This window comes from Protopterus annectens, chromosome 4.part0 (genome assembly GCF_019279795.1).
Source record: "Protopterus annectens isolate FY-2018-M chromosome 4.part0, PAN1.0, whole genome shotgun sequence".
In the NCBI taxonomy this organism is placed as follows: Eukaryota; Metazoa; Chordata; order Ceratodontiformes; family Protopteridae; genus Protopterus; species Protopterus annectens.
The window spans coordinates 1,423,066,957-1,423,094,508 of record NC_056733.1 but is presented as its reverse complement, the minus strand read 5'-3'; positions in this window follow the sequence as shown (position 1 = coordinate 1,423,094,508).

Sequence of the window (27,552 nt, the reverse complement as noted above, 5' to 3'; positions counted from 1 at the left end):
TTCAGCATTCATCAGACCTATCATTGAGTACAGTGCCCCCTTTGGTATGTACTCTCCTCATAGATCCCATCACTGTTCTGCCCTATGCCAACCAAACTGGTTTGAGCCCCCCCAATTGCCTCACGAGCATCCAGCTCACTATAGCCCACAGAATACTTTACCTCCCAGACAGGTGTCCTGCAATCCACAACCTACTTCAACTCCAGAGTAAAAAAGACTACTTAGATCTTCTGGAAATGCCTCTTATAAGTCCTAAAAGCTAACAACTTTTCTGGTGATTCTGTTTACTCCAACCGCATTTCCAAAACAAGGAACTCAATCCTCCCAAATATACTTACCACTCCAAATCACCTACAGTTCAAATTTCTCCTCAGATCTCACCTATATAATTCTTGGCCCTGCTCCTGCCTTACACCTGGTTGATTCCTTCCTCCTTTCCTGTCATCTTGAAAGACTTTCCTTCACTACACTGCACTGTTGATCTTTACTCACTCAACTGATAGGAGTCTCTCTTTGTCATCTATTTATCCTCCTACTGTCTCTCTGTAGATCCCCTGTCTATTTCTCTGTGCCTCTTCCTTCTTCTCTTTCTTTCTGAACTTCTCTATATCATCCTACTCTAAGTTTGCTTCTCTCTTAGTTACTGATTCCTTTTCAATCTATGTATAATAAATACTTCCCACATTCCTTCTTTTGCATAGTCAATTTTTCTGACAATTCTTGATTATCTGTATTTTTTCTTGTTATCCTTGCATGTACCACTACTATATGAGCTTTTGTATTGTATAATTTATTTGTCATCATCATCATCTTCTTTCAGCTTTTCCCATTAGGGGTCGCCACAGTGGATTATCTGTTTCCATTTCTTCCCATCCTCTGCATCTTGCTCTGTCACACCAACCACCTGCATGTTCTCTCTCACCACATCCATAAACCTTATCTTAGGCCTTCCTCTTTTCCTGTTACCTGGTAGCTTCATCCTTAGCATCTTTTTCCCAATATACTCAGCATCCCTCCTCAGCACATGTTAAACTAACGTAATCTTGCCTCTCTGGCTTTCTCTCCAAACCTTCCAACCTGGGCTGACCCTCTAATATACTTATTCCTAATCCTGTCCACCCTCGTCACACCCAGTGCAAATTTTAAACTCACTTAAATCTCTTTAACTCTGCCACATCCAGCTCTAACTCCTGCCTTTTTGTCAATGCCACTGTCTCCAACCCAATAACATAGCTGATCTCACTACCCTCTTGTAAACCTTCCCTTTCACTCTTACTGGTACTCGTCTGTCACAAATCACTCCTAACACTCTTCTCCACCCACTCCATCCTGCCTGTACTTGCTTCTTCACCTCTCTTCCACACTCACCTTTACTCTGAACTATTGATCCCAAGTATTTAAGCTCATCCACCTTCACCACCTCTATTCCTTGCATCCTCACCATTCCTCTATCTTCCCTCTCATTCACACACATATATTATGTCTTAGTCCTGCTGACCTTCATTCCTCTTCTCTCTAGAGCATATCTCCATCTCTTCAGGGTCTCCTCCACCTGTTCCCTACTCTCACTACAGATCACAATGTCATCTGCAAACATCATAGTCCACTCAGACTCCTGTTTTAAACTATCTTTATTTTGTTTGGGGCTTTACCCTGGGCCTCCACTGAAAAAGGACTTGTCCCCATTCAGGCTTTCCCGGCCAACAAACATTAAATAAATAAATATATCTACCTAACCAGGCACTTCCAACAGTTGGAATGTCCACAGAGCTTCCTCACTAAAAGAGCACAGGGAGTAAGTAACATGTCCTATGCAGACCGCCTCAAAGCCCTATCACTGTATTCTGTCTCCTACACTCTGTTGAGGGGAGATCAATGCCTGGCATAGAAGGCATTGTCAGACCCCACCCTGTTGGATCTCCTGCACATCTATAAAACAAACAGTACCAGAATTACCCGTTCTAATCAACTTAAACCTTGCCTGTGATATAAACAGGATCTGCTGGAGAGACAGGTATGAATGCCAGAGACCGCCCCTTCTCAGGAATTATCTCCCCATTCATGTGAAGCAGATTTACTCCCTAACCCAATTAGGCAGGGAACTGGAAATTCATCCCTAGTTTGGCACCCATGTCTCTAATGGACGAAGGCAGCCTTTAAATGGTTAATATCTCAAGCATCTGAATTTAAAAGCTTCATCTACTAAGCCACTGATATGTGGCTAGGTTTAAAAAGGCCCTTATCATCATTAGCCTAGTATACACTTATAGGTTCATAGGTTCATAGATTAGTACTAAGCTAACTGCCCTTATAAGCCATTTTAAGCCTAGCCAATTATCCCTTGTGAGACTCAAACCCTGCACCTTGTGTTTGTAAGACAAACACCTTAACCATTAGGCCACTCTCCCAACCATAACTTACATGACTACAGTCTAGGAAAATTGGCAGTACATCTACGATAGAAGTATACCAGCTTTTAATCATGATGGAAAATAATACCTACTTATCCTTTCATACAGGAAAAAATTTAAAGAAGCTATCATAACAAACACATGTATGTTGACATCTATTACCATCAGGGAGTCCTTGATACTAATGGCACTTTTCACATTTCTTGCAAGGACCAAGTTCAGGTGCTGCACATCAACACAGACCACATATTTAAAGAGTCCAATAAAGTTGTGCAAAAAGTCATACTCATGAAGAATATTCTTTTATGAGCAGGAAAATAATGCACTTATACATTTTGATGATTTTTACTACACGAGGAGTGACTTATTTAGCAAGGTGATAAGCAGCATTAGACCTGCTTCATTAATGCCTACAGTAAGTGTGCACAATCTGTATTCAAGAGTATCCCTGCCATATTTTTTGTGCTTTCTAGACACTCAGAAAGATTACAGTGAGTGTATATATATGAATCCCCCTTGACATTTAAGACTGCAAGAAAATCAGTAGGAAAACTAAACTGAGAAAAGAATATGTGAGTTATGCTTGTGTTGTTTGTTCACTCAGAATGGTGTACACTTAGTTTAGGCATTAATGAATCCCAAGGTTTGTATATTTTGGTGATTTTTCCACACAAGGAATGACTTATTTAACAAGGTTATGAATGCCATTGTGTATTTTGATGATTTTTACTATACTAGGAGTGACTTATTTAGCATGATATATTTTATTATACCCATACACTGCAATATTTTTGTCATTTCAAGGGCCAGGAGTTTTATTTAGAAATGCTTTTTCATTGTTTATATAAAATCCATATACTTCACTTAACAAGCACATATAGTTCATTTCTGTACTTTAACCAACATGTTATGTATTAGCAAACTAAGCACACAAATAAAACAGATTGATATGAAAATTGTGTTTTTTCTGTATTTTTATTATTTATCATGGAGTGCAATGCAAACATTTACAAATCAGTACAAACATCCATAACAGTTAACAAAAGATGAACAGGTATTCAAATAATTAGAAATTGTTATAATAACCCCCACCATAAGAAGAAGGAAAAAAAAATACATTACAAAGAGAAAATATTTAGCATTGATTAGCTTTATAATTTGGGCCCCACAGATTAGTGAAGTAATCTAAATTGTAATTCCATTCTATAGGCATAGGACACTTAAGCAAGAGTACATTTTTCTTGCTTTTAAAATGCAGCATTTTGTCACTATGGCAACGAATGCTGATTGAGTTTGAGTTAAATTACATTTATGCAGTAAGTCTAACAATAAACATTTAGGATTACATGGAACCACAGTGCTACAAACTAGATTAACTTCCTAGGTGTATGAAATCAGAACATAACTTGATTACACCCCCACCAACAATGACAATTATCTGATTGCATAGTATGACAGTACCGACATTTTGCTGAAGCAGAATAACCCATGAAGTGTATTGTTAACAGTGAGCAATCAACAGTAGCCACGAATTTCATTTGACTGGCTGTATTATGATAAGAAACCTGTACATTAAAATCTACCTAGAATCAGATAACCATTACTCATCTTTAAACTCTCTTACAACACCTGTTCCCATTTTCCAGGAAGATCCTCATGTTATTTAAAACAGCTTTTGTTTTCTGTTATACTCTGAGCAGCATTTTCTTGGACTTCTTAAGAAAACTGATTAAAGACTTGTCACTAAAATGTTTACAAAATTTGTAGAATTTAGAAATGAACTTCTGATATAGCCAAAATGAAATTATGTGTGTGTATAACTTAATCATAAGTTTATAGATAAGTACTAGGTTAACTGGCTTTGCAGGCCATTTTAAACCTAGCCAATTTTCCTTTAAAGTTGAGAATCAAACCCCATACCTTGAGTCGGTAAAATAAAAACCTTAACCATTTTGCCAACCCCAAAACCCCAGAATTATTGATTACTTTTCATTTTTTCCTCCTTGACATCCTGATCAGTGGCAGATTGTGTACCATGGGCCTACCCGCATACATTTTTAGGACCATGACGGTGGAAAGATTCAAACTGTCCACCCTTGGCACTAACTTCCTCACAGCTCATGTTGGTAAGCCACTTATACATAGATTGTGTAATTGGATATTAATATTATATTAGAGTTGATGTTTAACATAACTCCCATTACGGTCTTTGAATATATTCACAACAAGAATGATAAACTTCAAATCCCAACATACTGAAAACATTAGGAACACTGACTCAATAATATAGAATAGAAATTGTTAAATTCTAATATTTTGTGGAAGAACCAGCTCTCCAAAGAAATATAATGAAGTCTTATTTAATATGATCAATCCACTAAATGACAGGGGACCGTATATTTTGTAATGAAAGTGGTACAATATTTTTATAACATTTGAAAAACATAGTAATGACAATGATTTCACATTGTAAATTTTTTATTCAGTTTTCAGTTAAAACTCTAGTCATTTTTAAATGGCAGATGATTTATCTCTTGATATTCATTGGAATATTGACATTATTATTATTATTATTATTATTATTATTATTATTATTATTAATGATTAGAATTATTATTGTTGGGATTATGTAGAAATCTGAATTTCATCAAAGGTGAAATTACTACTTTTCTAGGATTTTGTGAAGCAGGATAAAATGCAATATATTCATATTTGTTGTAACCCAGTTGCATTGAAAATGTTATGTAGTATCTGCATTATTGTCCCATTTTCAACATTGTATTTTCTTTAAAAACTTTAAGATTTTCAGAGAATGTCACATATATAAAATATTTAATATTTCAACAAACTTATATAATCAAGTGATATTTGTACTCAACAGCCGAAATAATATACATTACTGAGGATTCACTTGTAATAAAAATAAAAATATACAAATCATATCAAAATCTAAACAAAATGATCTACAATATGTATAAGCTGTGTTAAGTCCCCCAAATAAAATATTGTAATAATTATATACTCTCAGTTCTTAGAGTGGTATCCTTATGTTTGGTGGTTTAGGCCAAAATTTGTAATTAACAGATGTATATTTAGATCTTATTTTATAGTATTAACTTTATTTTCATACACAAGAGTGGTTATACTCAGAAGTTCAGAAAAAAAATTAATATATTTCCCAGTTTTACAGCTGTTTGTAGTTAATTGAAATGAATCTGACTTCAGTGCTTGAGGTTTTGCCCAAAATTTCATTTACACATTACAACTGTAATTCATGTGATACCAAAAGGGATAAAATTGAAATAGTTACTATTTCACATAGTACTACAGATTTCACGTAATTCCACAATTCAGCAATGTTGGATACTTATATTTTCATATTTTGTATCTTTGTAAATATACATTGTCTAATTCTTAGAATGAGAAAACAGTCATCAGAATTTAGTCCATACTTATGAGCAAGACTGCCCAGTGATAAAAATGTGGTTCCTTTCATATAATTAAGCCAATGAGATAAACCATTCAGGCTCAAATCTAGCATTTTATTACATTAGAGCCTTCAATAAATCCCAATACAAAACAGATTAGAAATATAGAGAAGATCTATTTTAATGAAAACACTTGCTCTAGTGTCAATGGCTCACTGGAAAAATAGTTACAATGCATTATTTTAATGTTGAATATTTGTATTCAGAATTTTTGAAAATATTTAATATTTAATATATAAATTAATGCATTTAGACCACAATAAAATTGGCCTCACGAGAAAATATTCTCACGAGAAAATATTCCATCAGTGAAAGAACATCTGGTTTTGTGTGTGTGTGTGTGTTTAGAACATATATTTAGAGTTCATAGAAACATAGATCTATAAATTTAGAAATATGAGTAGCAATTTGATATGCACAACTTATTATCCATAAGATTTAAGAACAGATCTGATAACTTAGTTTATCTTTACATAATAGTTTATTTATTTATTTCCATTTTGCATAATATGTCATGTCTAGCCAAACAATTATCACCTTGAATATAGATGCATTGTCATAAGACTCAATATCCAGGAGTCCTGACCCTCAAATTTCCTATATTCTGACACAATGTTCGAAAGCAGTTATAGATTTATTTGACTATCAAAGTAAAGTTGTAAACATCTCATTTATTTATTTAACATGGGTGATGATTGATTTTAAATAAATGGTTTGATTTATATATACTTCTATTGACAGTAATATCCATTTGTTCTGGCTCAGTCTACATTCAAAAGTAAATTAGTCATTCTATTTTAAGACTGCTGTTATAAAATCTGTAACAATAGTTTCATAATTTAAATAATTGATTCTATGTTTTAGGTAACATAATTTCATAAGTATTTTAATGTTTCATGATCTTAATTATGTTTTTAAGTGCTTAATCCAGACCAATCATTTTGATTTATTAACACTAAATGTTCTTACTTTCATTACATTTTAATTTAGAAATCAATTTGAAATATTTGACTATATTACCTACATGCTCTGTGGATGACTTGGTGTTAGTCACAGTTAGTAATATGTCATCTGCAAACAATAAGCTTTATAATAGCATTCACTTTTCACTTTATACTCTTGAATTCTTTGTTTTGTCTGATGAACTTTGTGAATGTCTCTGTTGCGAAAACAAATAAAAGACGTGAAAGAGAAAAACTTTGTTTAGATCACTTTATTATGGTTACTGTTTGAGAAATGTATGCACTTTTTCAAAAATAACGTAAAGAACTGATGCAGACCCATGTTATTAAATTTACACAGGAATCTGAAATACCAAATTATCTCTAAATCCCTAAATAAATACTGTCTGTTTAGAGAATCAAAGCCTGTTTATATCTAAGCTAACAAAAAGAATGACTATGATTATCTGCATGATTATTTGACATTATTTTGATATTATCTTAGCTTTGCCATCTAATAGTATATCTTGCTTGGTCTTTGTCAATTAGAACTGAGTAGAATGTGTTCTAATCTGTTAGACAAGATTGACATCAATATTTTATAATCAGTATTAGTGATAAAACTAGCCTATATACTTTACATCAGGTTGTATGGAGTTTTATCTTTTTCAATAAAAGAACTGTCTACCTATGCTTCCATTAAGGAGAAAAGATATGGTCATTCTGCACCCTAACAAAGGTTTTTAAAACAACCAAATAACATTTTTAGAATTCTTTTGTACATCTTAGCAATTACACCATCTGTTCTTGGGACTTTTTTCTTTTTGTATTATTATTATTATTATTATTATTATTATTATTATTATTATTGTCATTATTATTTTCTTCTAAATGTATTATAGATTGTGAAATATTTCTGTTTTTAGTGATAGTTTATTTTTAGTTGTCTTCATGATACTTTTAAACATCACTAAGTTAGTGCTATTTCCTGTAATCTGAAGATATATTGACTCGATCTAGCTAAAACTTTAGATATAGTTGCTAGTCTAGGCAGACTCTATGGGGTCTATATGACAGTATATAATGGACTAAATAGCGAATGCTATTTAGTCGGTCCGATACTGTTGAAATGGCAAAATAGCAAAGTCACGGAACATTGAATTTTTTCCCAGGGAAACATTTGGTGGACCGTCTTCGGGACTTTGCCATTTCCTCCACTATGGTGTGATCTCAGAGTTAGTATATTTAAGTAGGGGGGTGTGGGGGTTGAAACCCCCCACTTAAATTTGTGTTTAAGTTTTTTTTTTTTTTTTTTGCAGAGCAGCAAATTTTTTTCCCTGGGAAAAAATTAGCTGTTCCGTTTGTTCGATATTTTGTTGTTTAGATATTATCGGTACGATGAAATAGCGTTTGCTGTTTTCATCGTATGATAATATAATATAGACGTGACTCTATGTAGTCTATGCTACTCCCCTAGGAGTTACCAGATATAATTATAGCTCACTTTTTCCAGAGTTACTCCTATTTTATAATTTAAAATTTATGGACACTATTGGTTTATAGACTTGGAAAAATAGTTTCACCTTTTGGGACATTTAATTGGTAACATTTAAATCTTGTTGTATTTTAACCAAGACAGGATCCCATGATATTATTCTGTTATAGTACCAAATAGTAATCTTACCATATATGTATTATTTAAGAAAATCACAAAGTATTGTATAATATTGTTTACTTCCCCATTGATATTAATTAAAACTGTTCTTTGCTTAACTAGTGCTTAAATTATTTCAATTTAATTTTAATTGTTGTTATAATACTTATAATTATTGCTAATCTGTTGTAATTAATAGTGACTATCTAAATGCAACAGTGCTGTGATCAGAGAATGGACAAAAATCACTTTAACAGAATCAATTTTTGTACATAAATAAAAATGTATCAATACATGACTGAGTCACAGAGATAATAATGGTGAGCAGAAAACAGATTCTGTTTGTGGAAAATCATTTAAGTATTTTAGATTGAGCATATACCCCCAGTTCTTAACACCATCTATTCTCATGTCTTTATCTATAGTACAGTTAGTCATCTCAAAACCAGACTGTATTTTAATAGTTATATTAACTGATAATACATCTATGTTTTTTTATTTTAGCCCAGGTCCCAGTATCTAACACATATTAGCCATGTAATAAGTTTATTTTGATATTCAGTAGTTACCATTGCAAATATTAATTTGGTGTCACTATATGAATATACAGCTTTAAAGCATAACAGCTTCAGTTTCCATAAAATTGTTATACATTTTCTCTTCACCTGAGAGCAGAAATTTACTAGATTTGTTAATCTATAAATCCAAATTTCTGTATATATGTTTTCTAATAAATGTAATTCTAACAGACACACTATATCCAGTCTGCCAATTTTAAAATATATAAGCAGTCTTCATCTTTTATAACACTATTCAAGCATTAATGTTTAAAGTCAAACTTGCTTGTGCAGACACTTCCATTTTCAAATTAAAAGAATCTACATCTTCGATACACTCTATTACAGAGTATATCTACTTCTTTCATATACTATGTGATAAATTGTATGATTTATTTATAAAGTAGGTTCCTCAAGCTTGTTTTTTATTAGAATATTAGCAATAGCTATTAATGCTTTAAAAGATACACTGCATGTTAACATTCTACAACATTGTAAGAACCATTCTATAAGAACATAATTGAATCTATAAGTTCATAGTTCAGTTAAGAAATTATCAGTAAACTACTCACTAACCTAACTTAACTTAACCTAACTTAGCCTAACTCAAAAGTATCTATCTAACTGTGATATACACGAGGTAGCCCCTGATGCAACTTCAGATAAACAGAAAGAAGGAACATTCAAATACAAAGGATGACATTCCCTTCTTTATCTTAAATCTAAGCATTAAATCTACAATAAAATTAATTCTATAGAAAAAAAGGTATGTCTTCCCTATTGTATATATTTTATTTCCTTTACTTCTAGTTACTTATATTTATATACAATAGGGAAGACATGCCTTTTTTTCTATAGAATTAATTTTATTGTAGATTTAATGCTTAGATTTAAGATAAAGAAGGGAATGTCATCCTTTGTATTTGAATGTTCCTTCTTCAAATACAAAGGATGACATTCCCTTCTTTATCTTAAATCTAAGCATTAAATCTACAATAAAATATTTTATTTCCTTTACTTCTAGTTACTTATATTTATCCGCGGTGATGGTGCTAAGGATGACATTCCCTTCCTTATCTTAAATCTAAGCATTAAATCTACAATAAAATATTTTATTTCCTTTACTTCTAGTTACTTATATTTATCCGCGGTGGTGGTGCTGCGGTAGCGTTGTCACCTCACAGTAAGACGCTGTCCAGTTCAATTCTCAGCTAGAGCATCTTCTGTGTGGAGACATGCGTGAATGGGCGTACCTTCATTGAAGGTTGTGCATCAGGGCTGGCAACTCGGCACATAAAAATCTACTGCCAATCATTAGCGGACCGGAGTTCCACTGTGGCGACCCCTAACCGGGAAAAGCCGAAAGACACAACAACTTCTAATTACTTATATTTATCCACGGTGGTGCAATGGTAGCATTGTTGCCTCACAGCAAGAGGTTCTCCTGTTCGATTCTCAGCTGGAGTGCGGGGAGTACCTTCTGTGTGGAGTCTGCATGTCCTCCCCGCGGTTGGGTGGGCGTTCGAAAGACATGCGTAAATGGGCATGCCTTCATTAAAGGTTGGACATCGAGCTGACAGTTCGGCGTTCGTGAAAATCTACTGCCAATCATTAGTGGACCGGAGTTCTGCTGTGGCGACCCCTAACTGGGAAAAGTTGAAAGACGAACAATAACTTCTATTTACTTAGATTTATTTTGAAAATATCTGATAGCAATGAATACATGTATATGAAGCTGTTTCTTTTGACCACTTTCTTCCTTTATAGTATATTCCCATTATCACATTGTTATGCTATTCACTATGAAATAAAGGCATATGTATATTTATCAAAATAATATTTTCCTATTTTTTTTCATTTCCAAATTATATTGGCAGTCATGATATGTGATGTTGGTAAGGGCCAACTTGTTCATAAGAATATTTGTAGAGTCTGTAGCAGTTTTCCTTTATTATAAGGTATCAAATTAGGTGCAAAGAGGTATTGATTCAGATGCTGAGTTAGTGAACTTTAAGCTAGTAGCCTTAGAATTAGCTCAGGTATAATATAACTGACATATTTTTGCTTTTTTGGTTTCTTTATTAGACACAGCTTAATTTTGATTAACAGTAATTTCAGTGTGTGTTGTAATTTGTCATGTACTGTTTGCATTTGTAATGTCAAATGTTGTAGAGAAGCTGAGCTATCTGCCATTTGTGTAAGTTCAACATGTTGCATAGATGCATATTCCCCACCATTGATGTAAATATGATTCCAAATTTAAGACATCCCTGTAGTGGAACCCAAATATAAACAGTCTCTAAAATAAAAGTTAAAATAATAATTGCATGCAAAAATAAATGTAACTGTCAAGATGCTAAAACCACTCTCCTAAACATAACAGGGATCTCCAGACCATAACCAACCAACCAAAGCTGGATATGAGGAAAAATATCCACTCAAGTGAAGGATAACCACAAAACCTTCTTCAGCTGTGTTAGAAAACTCAGATACAATGTAGAGCACTGAACATGACTAATAGTAAATTATATCAAATATTTGGACCCAGACCCCTACTAGCAGACAAATTCTGCTGAAAATTTAATCCCTGTATTCCCAGATCATATACTTGCATCAACACTCCCCCAAATCTCCCAAGAACAAATCCTCAAGAGCCTATGCAAGGCCAGAAACACTGCTTTCATGGAGCCAGAAAATATACTAGGCCTCCTAGTCGTCATACACCCTACAGAGGCTGTTCAGTACCAGTCTCCAAATAGGGTTCATGCCAGATGAAGGGAGGACAGTAACAATCATCCCCTTGCACAAAGGTGGAGCAACAACTGACCCAGGTAATGATAGACCTATATGCTTGACCAGCCTTATCTGTAAGGCTTTGGGAAGGATCATTATGAAATTAAATAAGGACATAGGCAACCTACAGACCCTTGACCCTGTTCAAATTTAAGAGCAGATCATGCCTACTTAACCTGGTTGACTTCTTCAAGAAGGTTACTGAAACAATAGATGAGGTCAGATCAGTACACACCACATACTTAGACATTGCAAAGGCATTTGACACAATCCCACATTCAGGCATTGTAGATAACACTCCCAATTAAATGTAAGTGCTTATATAACTGATTGGATAGCAAACTGGATCACAAATAGAATCCAGGAAATTAGGATGGGCAGGTGTGCCCCCTCCAAAATACTTGTCACTAGCAGTGTACCACATGGTTTAGTTGTTTGGCCAATCGTCTTGTCATTTATTTCTCAGAGTTCAAAGTAAATGTTAAGGGATTATGGCTGAGAAAGTTTGCAGATGACTGTAAATGTGGTGCCATCATAAACTCCCACAGAGGACATCAAAAGGGTCGTTCCCAAACAAGTAGCTTGTGTCAAAACCATGAACAAAACCTAAATGTCAAGAAATGCATAATAGTATCCTTCCGTGAGCATGACCACCTCTATATAACTATCACATTAGCAACACACCACTGAGAGTTGATTCCATAGTCAGGGATCTGGGAACCTATCTCAACAATGAAATGTCCTTCAATCATTCTATATATACATATATATATATATATATATATATATATATATATATATATATATATATATATATATATACTATATCTATATAAGGAAGTCCTTTTTCATCATAAGCTTGTATCTAAAGACATGGTACCCAGGTCCAGGGATATAATCATGACACTGTACTCAGCTCTCATTAGGCTGATCACTGAATGTAATAGTCCTTTTGGTATATTCCTGTCCAAAAAAGTGGAACAACCATAACACTTTCTTACTATAAAACAAGGGCCTAAATTGCAAACACTTTGCAGATTCTCACAAAGCTTTGTCCTTCTTCAAGGTATCATACAGGCTACTAAGAGGTGACCTCTGCTTTATCTATAGGGCCTAAACAGACTCTTTTCTGTCAGACCTATTACACAATTACAAATCCAGTGACAGCATAAACAGCCAGTCAAGGGATCTCAATTTTTTTTTGCAAAATAAACAGGTCATGTTAGAGGGATAGATATGTTCCTATGAAACTGCATTCCACTCTGCATAAAGCAAGGTACTTCTCTTACATTATTCAATCAAATTTTGGATGAGTGGATGAAAAACTGTAACTTACCCCCCCAGCTTAGTACTCATGTCACTCATAGAAAAGGGCAACAAGTAAATGTCTTAATATATCCTTTTTCTGTACCCCCTTTAGGTTATTCACACACACAATATAAAGTCTAAAAAAAACTCCCATGGGAATGTAAGACTTGGCCTTTTAAGATCCTCACAGATCAATAGCCTGTTAAGTATCTATGATCCCATAATCCTAATTCGGCCATAACAACAGTCCAGATTTCAAGTCTGAAAATGATTAACAACACTAACTTCAACAGTAGACCTGACATCAGATGTTTTTCAAAGCCTATAATCCTCAAAAAAAAAGTCACTTTTAGACTTTTCATTAGCCAACGTTACTGTGCCCTTAGGCTAACTAGATTTTTTTAAAGCAGCATCTTACAATGTTGATGTGGGAGTACATAAGGAGCAGGTATGGATGCTTCCTCTTCAGCAAACATAATCACTGCCTTTACACCAGTATAGCATAGAACCAGTAGTTCCAAGATAAATTTACATTCTCAAACTTTCTGGTAGTTGAGGTAATAACTAAAATTCCTTTCACAAAGTATATTCTTCTAACCACTGTTTATTTGTGCTTGTACGTTATCTGCATTGGTGTTTTATTCCCCAGAGCCTGTAATTTTTTTCCCTCCCAGGATCTTCAGAATTGCTCAAGTATATGAAGGGTCAGTCTTATTTCTCAACTGTGTTTTTTTAGGTGGAGTACATCAGATTAGTTTCAACATTCTATTGCAGGAAACTGCTGTTAACCAAGAGGTTCTTCATTTAACATTCTTACCTACTAATTTGCATTCTCTGAGCTGCTTTCTTCCTCTGAGAGTACATCACATACGCATACATGCCCTGACTTCTGATTTCAATGGCAAGAATTAAAATATTTCTTAATAATTATACCAGAGCTCACATTTATTTATTTATTTTTTTATTTAGTTAACATTTATTTACCAGGAAAGTCCGACTTGGAACAAAGCCAATTTACAGTGGAGACCCAGGGAGGAATGCTCCAGATGTATGTCTGTTTATTTATGTAAATAAATAATGTACTCCAGGATATTAGAATGTCATTGGTCTGAGGCTATTTTTGAAATTTAACTAACTGTCATGTAGGAAAATTGTTGAACTGAAAGTACAACAGTATATGTAGCAATGGAACTAATAAACTTGTGAAAGAAAATTTCATATAAAACACATTTTGGCACTCTTTGCTTGTCTTTCAGATGGCCATCAGTTGCTCTCTTCAGCTGCATTTGTAACTCCATTTTACTTTAATTTCCCCATTACTATCCACAGGAATGGGACTTCACCAGTGGCTGACTGGAATGTGGAGGTGGATAACAGTGGATCAGTCAGCATTCAGCAATGTCACATATGTCATTGTAATAAAGCTGGCCCACAGTTAAAAACTGGTATTGTTTCATTGACCCAATTACAAAAGAGAGGAACACGTGAACACAGTTGACAGTTAAAACAAGAACAATCTCCACACAAAAAATGGACTGATGAAGTAAGAAAGCATACAAAGATTTATTGAAACATACAAATCCACAAAGCTTTTGGGTATTCATCTCTTCTTCAGTGTGATACAAAGTAACAATGATAATCATGGAATTAAATAATCAAAGAAAAGACAGACAGCCAATCAAATCCCCTATCCAATCAAGCACTTAAAATGTTTAAAGCATATGCTAATATTGCTATAAAAACACTTAAGAAAATGTATTTGACAAACAATATAACATGTAGGAAACTATATACAATACAATTAAAAATATATACGGGTCTACTTTACATGGCTGAACTTTCAAATGTTAGAATTTTATATAACCGAGACCATATGATCGAATAAAGTTCGAACATGTAAAACAATAAAAAAAAAAAAAAAAAACTATACATTCTTAGCAGTAAGGCAAGCCCCCCTGCACCCCCCACATGGGAGCTGTGCCCCCCCACACCACCCGCTGCTTAAATATACCAATGCCGAGATCACACTACATTGTGGAAAAGGGAAATCTTCCCATTCCGTGCTGTATGGAGATCTCCATTTAGACCGTTTGAACTTTTAAAAATTTGATCATATGGTCTCGGCCATATGAAAGTTGATCTTTAAAAGTTTGACGATTTGAAGGGGACCCATGTATACATATACTATATTATAACTGCATCTGTTTCTTTTTTAGAACTGGTGTAATGCTCACTGCTGCATTTAATCCTGGAGGTTTATAAGCACTAAGGTATAAAATCCACTCATATTCTGCTATTTCAAGTCTTAATGCTGATAAACCTCCAGGACCAAGTGTAGCAGTGAGCATTAAGCCAGTTCTGAAAAAGAAACAGATGCAGTTATAATATATACATTTTTTATATATGTGTATATAGTTTCCTACATGTAATATTGCTTGTCAAATGCATTTCCTAAGTGTTTTTATGGAAATGTTAGCATATGATTTTAAGATTTTAATTGCTTGATTGAATAGAGGATTTGATTGGATTGTTTCAGTGACGTTATTTCTTTCTGCTGCACTGAAGTACCACATACATGATCAAACAGCAGCACTGCATTCCTTTTGAATGTTTATATTCACTGTTTGATCACACCCGTCTTCCTTTCGTGGTTAATATTCGTATTGATTTCATATCCATCTTACCTTTCAAAGTATATGTGCCTCTCCATCTCTAGTTCTAAGACATGTAATAATTTTTCATAATTTCTGTTTTTAAAATTGTACACTGCTGTATCCCTCCTCCCCAAGTCTGACCTAAGTAGTATAACATCTATAAAGGCATTTTAAAAATTCTAAACTAAGCATATATGCATATGAAACCATGTTATAGACCACTATCCTAAATTCTGTCTTTTGTGTTTAGTTCCTTCCAATGTCACCTGGTCATCACATCTAAGGGTTTAGTTTTTAAAATAAAGCTGTCTAAACCACAAGTACTTCATTTAATATTTACACAGCCAGGACAGCCTCCAACCCCCAACTCCAGAGTGTCACCTTACCTCACTGGTACCCAGAAAATGTACATTTTCTTTTTAGTCAGATAACAACTAGTCCAGTAGAATTCCACTTTAATGCCAAAGTTGTATCCTTTAAATACAGGCATTGCTGGTCAGGAATACATTTGTAGAACTTCAGGTTTAGAATAATAGGAAATAAATTCCTACCTTAATGACTATATACTAACTAAAAATGCTCTTGCTAGATCCCTGATACCAACGTTTCTGTGTAAAAGTAAATTGCCACAATGAAAATGTAATAGCTTATTATAGGACAAAGGATGTCCAAAGTTATTAAAATACGAAGGGAGGGAAGTACATGGGATTTATTGAACCTGTATGTCAGAAATCCTTGCTCCTGTTTAGTTCCTGGGTGGCAAAATCACAGTTTTCTTACTCTGTAATACTTGACTGTTGATATGAAGTGTGTTTATATTAATCAACAGTGAGAATGCATTTGACTGTTCTCAACAAATTTGTTTACTTTTTTCCAGGTTAAGAAACTGGTAAATGTGATGCTACACAAAGTAGTAATACAAGAACTATTTAATTTCAGTTATAGACTTGCAGCATATCTTCACAAACATCACTTCTGCTACTCACGACACTAATACCATAACGCCTAAGATGCAGCCTTTCAGGTGACTGGAAGGCAGGAGCTGCATTTGCAGAATACTGTTAAGTCTTTCACTCTGAAGTAATATGTTAGACAATCCCTTAGACACTAGTATGTAAGAGCTTTGATTTTAACTCATTAATCCCTCTACTTTGTGGAATGTCACACCTCTAGCAACATATACCTATGTTTACATTACAGATAATTTTCTGAAAAATCAAGTTACAAAGTATAAGCTGAACAAATGTAAATATCTTAAGAACAGTAAATACCATTAAAAAGTACATTCAACAATGTTGTCAGAAAAAAGTCTTCTTTACACTGATAATGGGGCATTTATATTATTTACATTAATATTATAATATTTTATAATACACACAAACATATAATTATATTTTTCTCAAAAATTTCACAATCTTTAATATTTTGGAAGCTGTACATGCTAGACAGACTGTTAGATCTCCTGTGTTCAATCAGACTTGAGTTTTCACATGTCAGAAAGAAGTTCCTGAGTGTTTGTTTATTTAAAGATTTGGACCATTATAATAAACAATATAAGCAGCATTGAATATTTCTGAAGATGTACAATTTACTGTGCAAATATCAAATACTTTTCTTCAACATCATCTAAAGTTTCAGCTAATACTCTATAATAGTTTGTAAGCACTTGGGTTCAGAAGTATTAATGCACATATGGAGAAGGTGCATATATGCTATTACTAGGAAGCAGCAAACAATATTTCACTGTGCAGACAACTGAGACTGGAACAGTCAAAAATGAACAGCACAGCCTTAAAGCATATATGTCTTACCTTAAAATAAACATAAGGCAGAACATTTCTCAGAAGTGCCTGTCATAGCATTTTACTTACTATTAAAATCGCACAAACTTTGCCATGTTGATTTTTGCTTTTGGTACATGTTTATAGTTTAGTTTATAGATTCATCAATATTCCAAGGCCACTAAGTCTTATGACCATTCATGTTTTTTCTGTACCTTTCCTCATGCTTCACCTTCACCTTCTTTCCCCAGGAGGATCATCCTAGTTAATCACAGAGTAAATCCGTGGCAACTGATCCACAAATTTTCTTCACTGAGGAAGCAGCATGACAAAAGCTTGTGAAAGTGTAGCAAAATTTTGTTGTGACTTTTGACAACTTGTGGGCCATTTATTTTATCAACTTTAGTTTGTTAAAATAAATATTTGTTCAGTATGGAATATTATACATGGCAATCAATAAGGAATAGAATGCTAGTAGCTAGTGAATTGTAAACACTTGAAAGGGTTTAATCAAGAATACCTAGCTGGAAAGTAAAGTCAGCAACAAGTTCATAGCAATATCGTGTTTAAACTTTAAAATACATTAATAGACCACTGTTGAGGAGCCTCATAACCCAGTAGATATGCCCTCCTCTAAGAAGATAGAACCCAAAACCTCTGATGTTTTGGAATCCATCACTGCAGCTTAAGTCATTGCAGTGCTGAGAGGGCCTCTTTAGTGATAAAGTGTGGATCAAATCCATTTAGAGATGCTGAAGGTTCTAGATTTTGTTGGAGTACCATGACTAGTTCAGTGTTGCATAGCAGATGGCAGTTGTATCTCTTGAATGGCAAGCTTAAGTGATGGCCCTCGTAATTTTTATTTATTTTGACATTTGTTAACCTGATATGTCCGACTGAGGATGTGCCCTTTTTTATCAGAGGCCCAGAGAAAAAAGCTCCGTACAGAAGAAATAATAATCAAAGATAACACAAAGTACAGAAAATGTCAGTAACATGACAGACACTAAAAATACTGGAGTAACTATAGATACGTAAAAATCTCAATATGCAGTACATAATTAATCACTGTACAAGCAATAAAGTATAGGGGTAGAGAAGAAAATACAGTAGTAACAACAGATACAAAAAAATGTCAAAACAAACAGTACAAAATAAAACAATCTGCAAGCCCCAATGTAAAGAAAATAAAAAAATAGATTACTACTAAGAAATGAATTGAAGAGGTAGGTACAAGAATGAATAGAAAGCCTAAAAAAAGAATAGAGAGAATATGTGCCTATGGTACTGGGAGGATGAAGATACAGATGGGCATGTGAATTAGAAGAAGACAGGAGACTAGAAAATTACTTCATATACAGGGGGAAGGGGTGGAAGAGATAGGTGCATGTACTGAAGGAGGAGTGGGAGTGGGGTAAGGTAGGGAATTAGGAATAAAGATAAGGGGGTATAAGAGGGGAGATCAGAGGGTGAAATTATCAGGGGAAAGTGAGAAGAGAGGCACAAGTGAGTAGTTATGTTGGGTTTTGGCAGGAGCAGAGCCTTGAGTTCAGTAGAGTCCCTTTTAATTCCTTTTTGAAGTTGAGGGTATTGGATATAGTTCTGATGGAAAGAGGACGTTTGTTCGAAGCCATGGCAACAGAGTAGCTTTATAGGTGTTGGTCAATTATTCTTTTGGGCTTGTACATTTCGAAGAGAAATGGGTCAGACCTCCAGAGAGAGCATTTGGGAATATAGAAAGAGATGAGGTATGAGATGGTGGGGCAGGAGGTAGGTTTGTTAATTATGGAGCGAGTAAGGAACAGTTGAGCTAAGAGAAGCTGGTGTGAGAGTTCAAGCCAGTTTAGGGATTTGAGATCAAGGCAATGGTGTTAATTGTAGGGTTGATCTGCTGCAAACCTAGCGATTGTATTGTAAGATAGTTCAAATTCAGACTTTAAAGAGGATTGTAGGTTGGTTAGGACTGTAGAGCCATAACGTTAATGGGAAGAAGATAGTCATAGGCAAGAGAAAGTCTAGAATCCTTGGTGAGGAATTTTTTGTTTCTATAGAGTAAGCCTAGTTTTTTGTGTTTTTTTTAAATGCAATTTTGGACATGTAGGTCAGATTTTACTTGATCATCTATGATAATGCCCAGGAGCTTGGTTTGTGTTTCTACTTTTATTGCAGTGTTGTCAAGAGATGAGATAGTAAATGAAGATTTAAGATGAGTGAGACATTTTGGGAGAAATGAGAAGTTTAGTTTTTTGGGACTGAGTATTAGTGATTGTCAGTTAGCCACCTTTCGACAGAGTTGAAAGAGTTTTGGGTTATAGTGAGGAGGTGTGAAGGATTGTCAGAGGTGCAGATGATAATGGAGTCATCTGTGTATTGTATAAGGGAGGACTGAGAATACGCAGTATGGAGACAGTTAATGAAGATGTTAAATAGAAGTGGTCCAAGAATTGAACCTTGAGGTAGACCAATATTAATAGAAAGGAGGTGGGAGAAGGAAGAGAGCTACTGTTGGAAAGAGAGCTTGAGAACCATTTGAGTGTTGGATTGGAGAGACCAAGATCAGACATTTTAGTGAGAAGCTTGGGGTGAGAGACAGTATCAAAGGCTTTGGAGAGGTCTAATAAAAGGCAAGATGCTAGTTTATTGTTGTCTCTGGCTTGAGAGATTGTATGAGTGAAGGAAATTACAGCAGAAGTAGTGCTATGGTTAGGGCAGAAGCCATGTTGCATAGGAAAGAACAGATTTTCTTGTAGAAGATAATCCAGGGGCTGTTTGTGTACACATGTTTCAAGTATTTTTGAGAGGGGGGGAGGATGGCTATGGGGGTATAGTTTGAGAGGTCAGTGGAGTGTCCTTTGTGAAGAGATATAGTGTAGAATTGTTTCCAGATAGAGGGACTATAGATTCTTGGATAGATCTGTTGAAAAGAAAGGAGATGAGATAGTGTGTTTGAACTATCAGGGAACTGCACCCTTCAGCTCTCCTAGAAAAGTCTGTGCTGTACTGTTGGAGAATATTTAGATCTCTTGTTAAACCTTTGTGATTTTTTCAATAGTGATGATAAGGAGATGCATGAAAGTGCTAAATGGACTGAAGCAGCGGCTATAATCTAACAAGTACTAACATGATCTGCAGTGTTGGATCATAAGGTGAAAGCTAGGACAATATTGTTAATTAAATGGTCAGTCTATACTCTCAACGCCAGAAGCCGCAGTGGTGCAGCGGTAGCATTGTCGCCTCACAGCAAGAGGTTCTCCCATTCGATTCTTGACTGGAGCGCCTTCTGTGTGGAGTCTGCATGTCCTCCCCACCGTCAAGTGGCATTCGAAAGACATGCATAGAATGGGCATGCCTTCGCTGAGGGTTGAGCGTCGAGTTGGCACCTCAGCACTGTAAAAATCTACTGCCAATTATTAGCGGACCGGAGTTCCTCTGTGGTGACCCCTAACCGGGAAAAGCCGAAAGAAGAAGAACAACATACTCTTATCCCCATCTTTGGTAATCAGCTGTACATAGCTGCTGAAAAAACATGATTACAGCTACAAATGACAGAAATAAGGTTTCTTTGCAGGATTACTGAGCAGAGTAAAGAACTTTGGTGATTTGGAACAGTGAGCCCTATTGAGTTTAGCACTACTGTTTACAAATTATATATTTGTGGCCTCATCTGACCATTATATATATGACACAACTTTGATTGACTTGCTGCTCTGTACTAACCAGCTGTGAAAAGCCAAGAGATATTATTCCACCACTGCGTTATGAGTCTGTCCATTGCCTACTTCAATGTGGCATTATCTAAAACAGATCCAACAGAGCCATCTAGGGCATCCATTTAAAATACCTGAGGAAATAAAAGTAGAGGAAAGAAGGAGCTCTATGACTGCTTAACCTAAAACTTCATCTTAGAATTTTCATCATCATCATCAACCTCCTTTTTACCATTTTCTACATGGGGGTCTGGGTGTCATGTCAACTGTCAACATCTCTCTCAATTCATTGCCACACTCCTGCCTTTTTAATACTCAGGCCTGACTATCACAGTCTTCTCTCACACAATCCATCCACCTCATTGCTGGATGGCCTCATTTCATCTTGCTTCTTCCTGTCTGTCCCAAATCTTCTTCACCAGATTGTCTTTTGCTTTTATGCACGTCCAAACCACCATAATCTGTTCTCTTTGATCTTTTCTGCAATTGGAGCTACTTTGGCTTCTGACCTTATGTCCTCATTTCTTCATCCCACAGTGTGCATCCTACCACCCATGTCAGGCACTTCATTTTCATCACCTCTAGCTTTCTTAATTGCTCTGCCTTTATTGCCAAAGTTTCTGCACCATACAGTAGTACTGGTCATACCACTATTTTGTGCACCTTACTTTTCATCTTCTTTGGCATTCTTCTGTCATACACTATACCTGATACTCTGTGCCAGCTAGCTGCAGCCCCTCTGATTCTAGCTTTAACCTCTTCATTCAGACTTTCCTTCTCCTCAACCACCCCTCCCAGATACTTGAAGTTGTTAATCCATTCCACTATCTTCCCTTCTGTCTCAATTCTCAGCTTCTTCTGATTTCCCCCATTTGCTGCCATTACCACTGTCTTATCTGTACTCAATTTCATCTCATGTTCCTTCAGTTTTGCATTCTATTCCCTTATCCTTTGTTTAAGTTCTTGCTCAGAGTCTGACTGTAATGCCAAATCATCTGCATACAGCAACTTTGTTGATCTGCTCCCTCCAACCTGTTTACTAATGCAGTCCATCATCAGTATGAACATCAGTGGGTTCAGAGATGAACTCTGATGCACACCCACTTCCACTGGGAACTCTGTTCGTACTTGAGTCACTGGGTCCTTGTACACAGCTTGCACTAATTCTGCCAATGTTTCTGAGACTTTGAACCACTGCAGGACTGTCCAAATCAGTTTTCTTTGGACCATGTTATACGCTTTCTCCAAGTCTCGGAATGCCCAGTTGCACTCTTTCTTCATCTCTAGCTCTTACTTAAATATCTTTCTCACTGCAAAAATTGGGTCAGTTGTGCTGCATCCTGATATGAATCCAAACTCATCTCTCATCTTACCTTCTGCTGTTTGGTTATCCATTTATCAGTCACCCTCTCCAGAACTTTCATGCAATGTAACGAGTTTGATACCTCTGTACTGCCACAGTTGTGAGTGTCCTCTCTTTGTTCTTATACACCAGCATGAGTATACTTATTCTTCAGTCATCAGGGATATGCCTTTCTCTCCACGCTACTATGAAAACCCTCAGGAGCCATTTCTCCCCTATCTCACCCAGCATCTTTATCACATCTGCTGTGACCTTATCTGAGCCTGCTGCTTTCACTGACTTAATTTTCCTTACTGCTGTTCTTACTTCTTTTATAGTGAGCTCCTCTTCTTCTGTCATCGTAGGCTGTGCACTGGGCAGTACAGCTTTTGTGTTGTTTTCTTCATTCAGAAATCAGCATTAGAAGTTTATTGATTGACTTTTTTCCTTTTATTTATTATTTATTTATTTATTTCACATTTGTTTACCTTGGAAAGTCCATCTGGACACATGTACTTTTTCAGCAGAGGCTTGGGGAGAAAAGCTCCACAAGTGACAATAATAAAAACATCCATAATACAAAATGCATAATCATAAGTAATAGGGAGTACAGTACAGGTAATTTACAACATATTACAGTACTAGTAAAGCAGAGGATGGAACAAGTAAGCCAAGTTAACTGCAGTCAGTCTGAAATGAAACATATGCGCAATTACTTTGATTAGTAATGACAGATGATATTAGCATTTGAGTACGTACATTAACATCTCATTTGAAAGGTTAAGCTTAATGCTATACTAAGCAGTTTTGAGAATATAAGGAGTTTCCTTTTCTTTGTTTAGTAAGCTTTTTTTAAGTTACTTATGGATTATTAAGAACTTATTACTGGTTTATAATTTAGATTTGTTTTTCTGGTGTTGGTTTACAGTTGCACACAACTGTTGGTATGCAGTTCACATTCTGATATATGAAACCAAAAGACTCAGTCTGACACACTGGAACCAGTAAAGGCAAAGCAATACAGTACACAGTCAATAAAATGAACACACCAATCGACCACCAACAGTCTTGTTTTTAATTCAAAAGATTCTGATATATTGCAGACTAGTTGATTTGAACTGTGAATTGGATCTGTCGACTTTGCTGATTTTATTACTGACACAGATCTGGTCTGGGACACTTGAAAAAATATATAAGGCATAGTCCTCAGCTTTATTATTATAGGTTTTACTATAATTACTTAATCTGATTAATCTAATTGCAAATTTTTAATAGTGTCAATGGCACAACAGATGGCACACTCACCTTTGGTACAGAAGACTGTGGGTTCCATTCTCACACCAGGTTGATGGATTGCTGACACTAAAGTGCAGCATAAGGGGGTCCTGCACTCTTGAGTGTGGCATTCTTCAGATGAGATAAACTAAAGGAAAACTAAGAATAAGATCCATAAAGTCACCAACAATAGATTTTTCTCAGTCGGAAATCTATCCATATTTACCAACAATCTCGTTAAACCATTGTAACCCCACCTCATGGGGGATAACCGTAAACCAGCTCTGCACATCACAGGTAACCATCATACTTTCCTGAGTTAATGTCAGTTTTCTCAGTTTGTCCAGCAAGTCCCATGAATTTTAAGAACATAGCGAAAGCCCTTAAGTAAATGTTTTAACTTGTTCACATATTTGGCTTAGGGCTTGGTAACTGAGCCTCTTGCTGCAACAATAGGATGCGGGGGGGGGGGGGGGTTGTAGAGGTCTTAGTGAATCTTGGGGATTCCAAAAATCATAGGAATCACTGGAATATCTACTCTTAAGTAGCCACACAGGCCCTGTGAAATCTTGTCGAAAAGCAACAACTCTTCAGTACCACCTTCATACCACAATATGTGACACTAATTTCATTAATAGACACCAGTGAATAATATACATCATCATTTTGTAGATGTCCAAGTAAATGCCCAACATAATCCAAGTGGTACATGATCACTAACCTCCCCCCCCCATTTTATTTTAGGTGTCATGCATCTAATTTCTTTGTTGTTCATAAACTCAAGCAGTAGTTCTCTTTTGTGTGCGGAGAGGTTGTAAAATTTTTGCACTCTACCCCCGATAGTACCACGTATCTCTTTTTCACATTTCCTCTCAAATAGATGTACCACAGGGTGTAAAGGGGGATTCATAGTGCTCTTTCTTTTCAATGTTTCGTGAGTAAGAATAGAACTGTCACCAAATAGCAATAGCCTTTAAATCTAGAAGTGTGCCATCCACCTTGGCCCTGGTAGAGGGAATAAAGTTAAACCCCTTGAGAAATAGTTAGTGGGGACCAGGCCCAATTTCAAGATCAGTAAAACTGTAAATAAAAAAGTCAAAATAAGATGAAACCTTGATAGTACCTGTATTTGTAGAAGCAGTATCCATCACCAGTAGTTCCTCTAGTACCGGTGGTCTGCTCATTTCTTGTAAGTTGAACCTCCATTTCCCCAATTGTTCCTCTTCCTCCCCTTGGGGTGAGAGTGAGTCAGCTGTCATGAACTGCCGCCATGTTTCTTCACTAAACGTTTGGATCTCCTAGGGGTGTTCTCATCTAAAGGGCAGTCTTCTTCCTGTTGTTCCTCACTCTCATGAAAATAACCTGTTAAGTCTTCCCTTCTGGTATTGCTTGGGGGTGGGGGATACAATGTCATCTGCTGGTATCCCAAATCATCCTGCCTTAATTTTTTGTCCTTCCTGTTCTTAATCTGTACCAACTTTTTGTCAGTAGCTGAAAATGTATTGTTAAATACCACTCGATGTTGGTAGAAAAGAAGGTAGTTGGTAAAATAATCAACCAACTTAGTATTGTCTTGTCTAAATTTTGCCAGCTGTCTCTCATTGTCTTTAACTATCAGCCTAGTCATTTCTATCCCAGTCAGTCAAAAAATTCAGTTAGTTCCTGATGAAATACAGAATTGGGACTTACTCCCTGTGGATATTTCCACAGCCTTAATCGTTTGGAGGCATGTTTTCTTTTTAAACTTTCCCCCCAAAAATAGTTGTCAAGCTGTAATAGTTTAAATTTGTATACTGACTTGTCCAGTAAGGAAATTTGTTCTTGTAAGCTCAAATTGTAACCATCAAGTGATCGGGCACTTTCTTTCAAGTTTAAAAAGTCAGGTTTATCAAGCCAACCACATATCTGCGAAGCAGATGAAAATTCCTCCAATGGTTAATCCTTTCAGTATTGACATCACCTACAACAGAGTGGCTCACAAAGGTGTCAACACAGCTATTAATCTGACTTTGGTGCAAATGCTGGTTTTGCTGAGTGACGGTTTATGTAAGCTGCTAAATCAACAAAGTTAAATTCCCAGCATCAGAAGCAGTACTTCAAGGCAGGTCACTGAGCACTTCCTGTGAACTGATGGCTGACATGACCTAGTAAGCTCCAAGTAAAAGCAAAGAACCAAAGAAAAATTGGACCAATACCGGGACCAGTAGATAGAAATCCAATAAAAACAAACAAATCACCGGTTAGACAGCCAGAACTAAAGTACTCTAATGTAAACAGCATTAACTCCACAGTTAAGCACTTTTGTCTTATCCAGACTTCTTCAGAACTGTGGAGAACCAAACTAAAAAGCAAGTTAAAATAGAGAGTGAACCTTTCTCACCCCCACCAGCATCAATCAATAAAAGACAAACTTCAATTAATACCTTAAAGAAGTATATCTATATCTAATAGATCTCTGCACGTGCTCTAATACAAAAAAGTAAATTTTGTAAATCCCTCACAGGTCAAGGAGTGTCTTGCAAGTGCACTTTTACAGTCACCTTTCTGAATAGTGTACAAGTGCTGGTAAATATGCTTGGAAAAGGCATTTTTAGTTTTCTCTATATAGAAAGCTGAATGTGCCTCACAGGAAGCCATGTATACATCTCTAGATGCTTTGCAATTACAAACATTTGTAACATCAGAAGAGGAACAACTGGGGCAATGGAGGTTCAACTTACAGGAAATGAACAGCCCACAGATACTAGCAGAATACTGGTCACCACTAACTATTTCTTAAAGGGTTTAACTTTATTCCCTCTATGAGGGCAAGGTGGATGGCACACTTCTAGATTTAAAGGCTTTTACCAGAAAATTAAATTTACAATTGCTATTTCATGACAGTTCTATTCCAACTCGCAAAACATTGAAAAGAAAGAGCACTATGAATACTCCTTTACACCCTGTGGTACATCTATTTGAGAAGAAATGTAAAAAAAGAGATATGTGGTACTATCATGGGTAGAGTGCAAACATTTTACAACCTCTCTGCAGACAAAAGAGAACTACTGCATGAGTTTATGAACAAAGAAATTAGATGCATGAAACCTGATTGGGCGGGGGAGGGTTAGTGATCATGTCCACTCAGACTATGTTGGCTGTTTACTTGGACATCTACAAAATGATGACTTATAATCACTAGTATTTATTAATGAAATTAACATCACATATCATCGTATCAAGGTGGTACTTGATGAGTTGTTGCTTTTCAAAAAGATTTTACAGGGCATGTATCATTACTTAAGAGTAGACTTTCCAGTGATTCCAAAAATTTCTGGAATCCCCAAGATTCACTTAGACCTCTACAACCGCCCCCCGCCCCCATCCTATTGTTACAGCAAAAGGTTCAGTTACCAATCCCTTATCCAAATATGTAGAAAACAAGTTAAAACATTTACTTAAGGGCATTCCCCATAGTCTTAAACATTCATGGGACTTGCTGGAGAAATTGAGAAAAGTGATCTTAACCCAGGAAAGTATGATGGTTACCTGTGATGTGCAGAACTTGTTTACGGTTATCCCCCATGAGGTGGGGTTATAATGGTTCAATGTGATTATCAGTAAATATGGACAGATTTCCGACTCAGAAAAATCTATTGGTG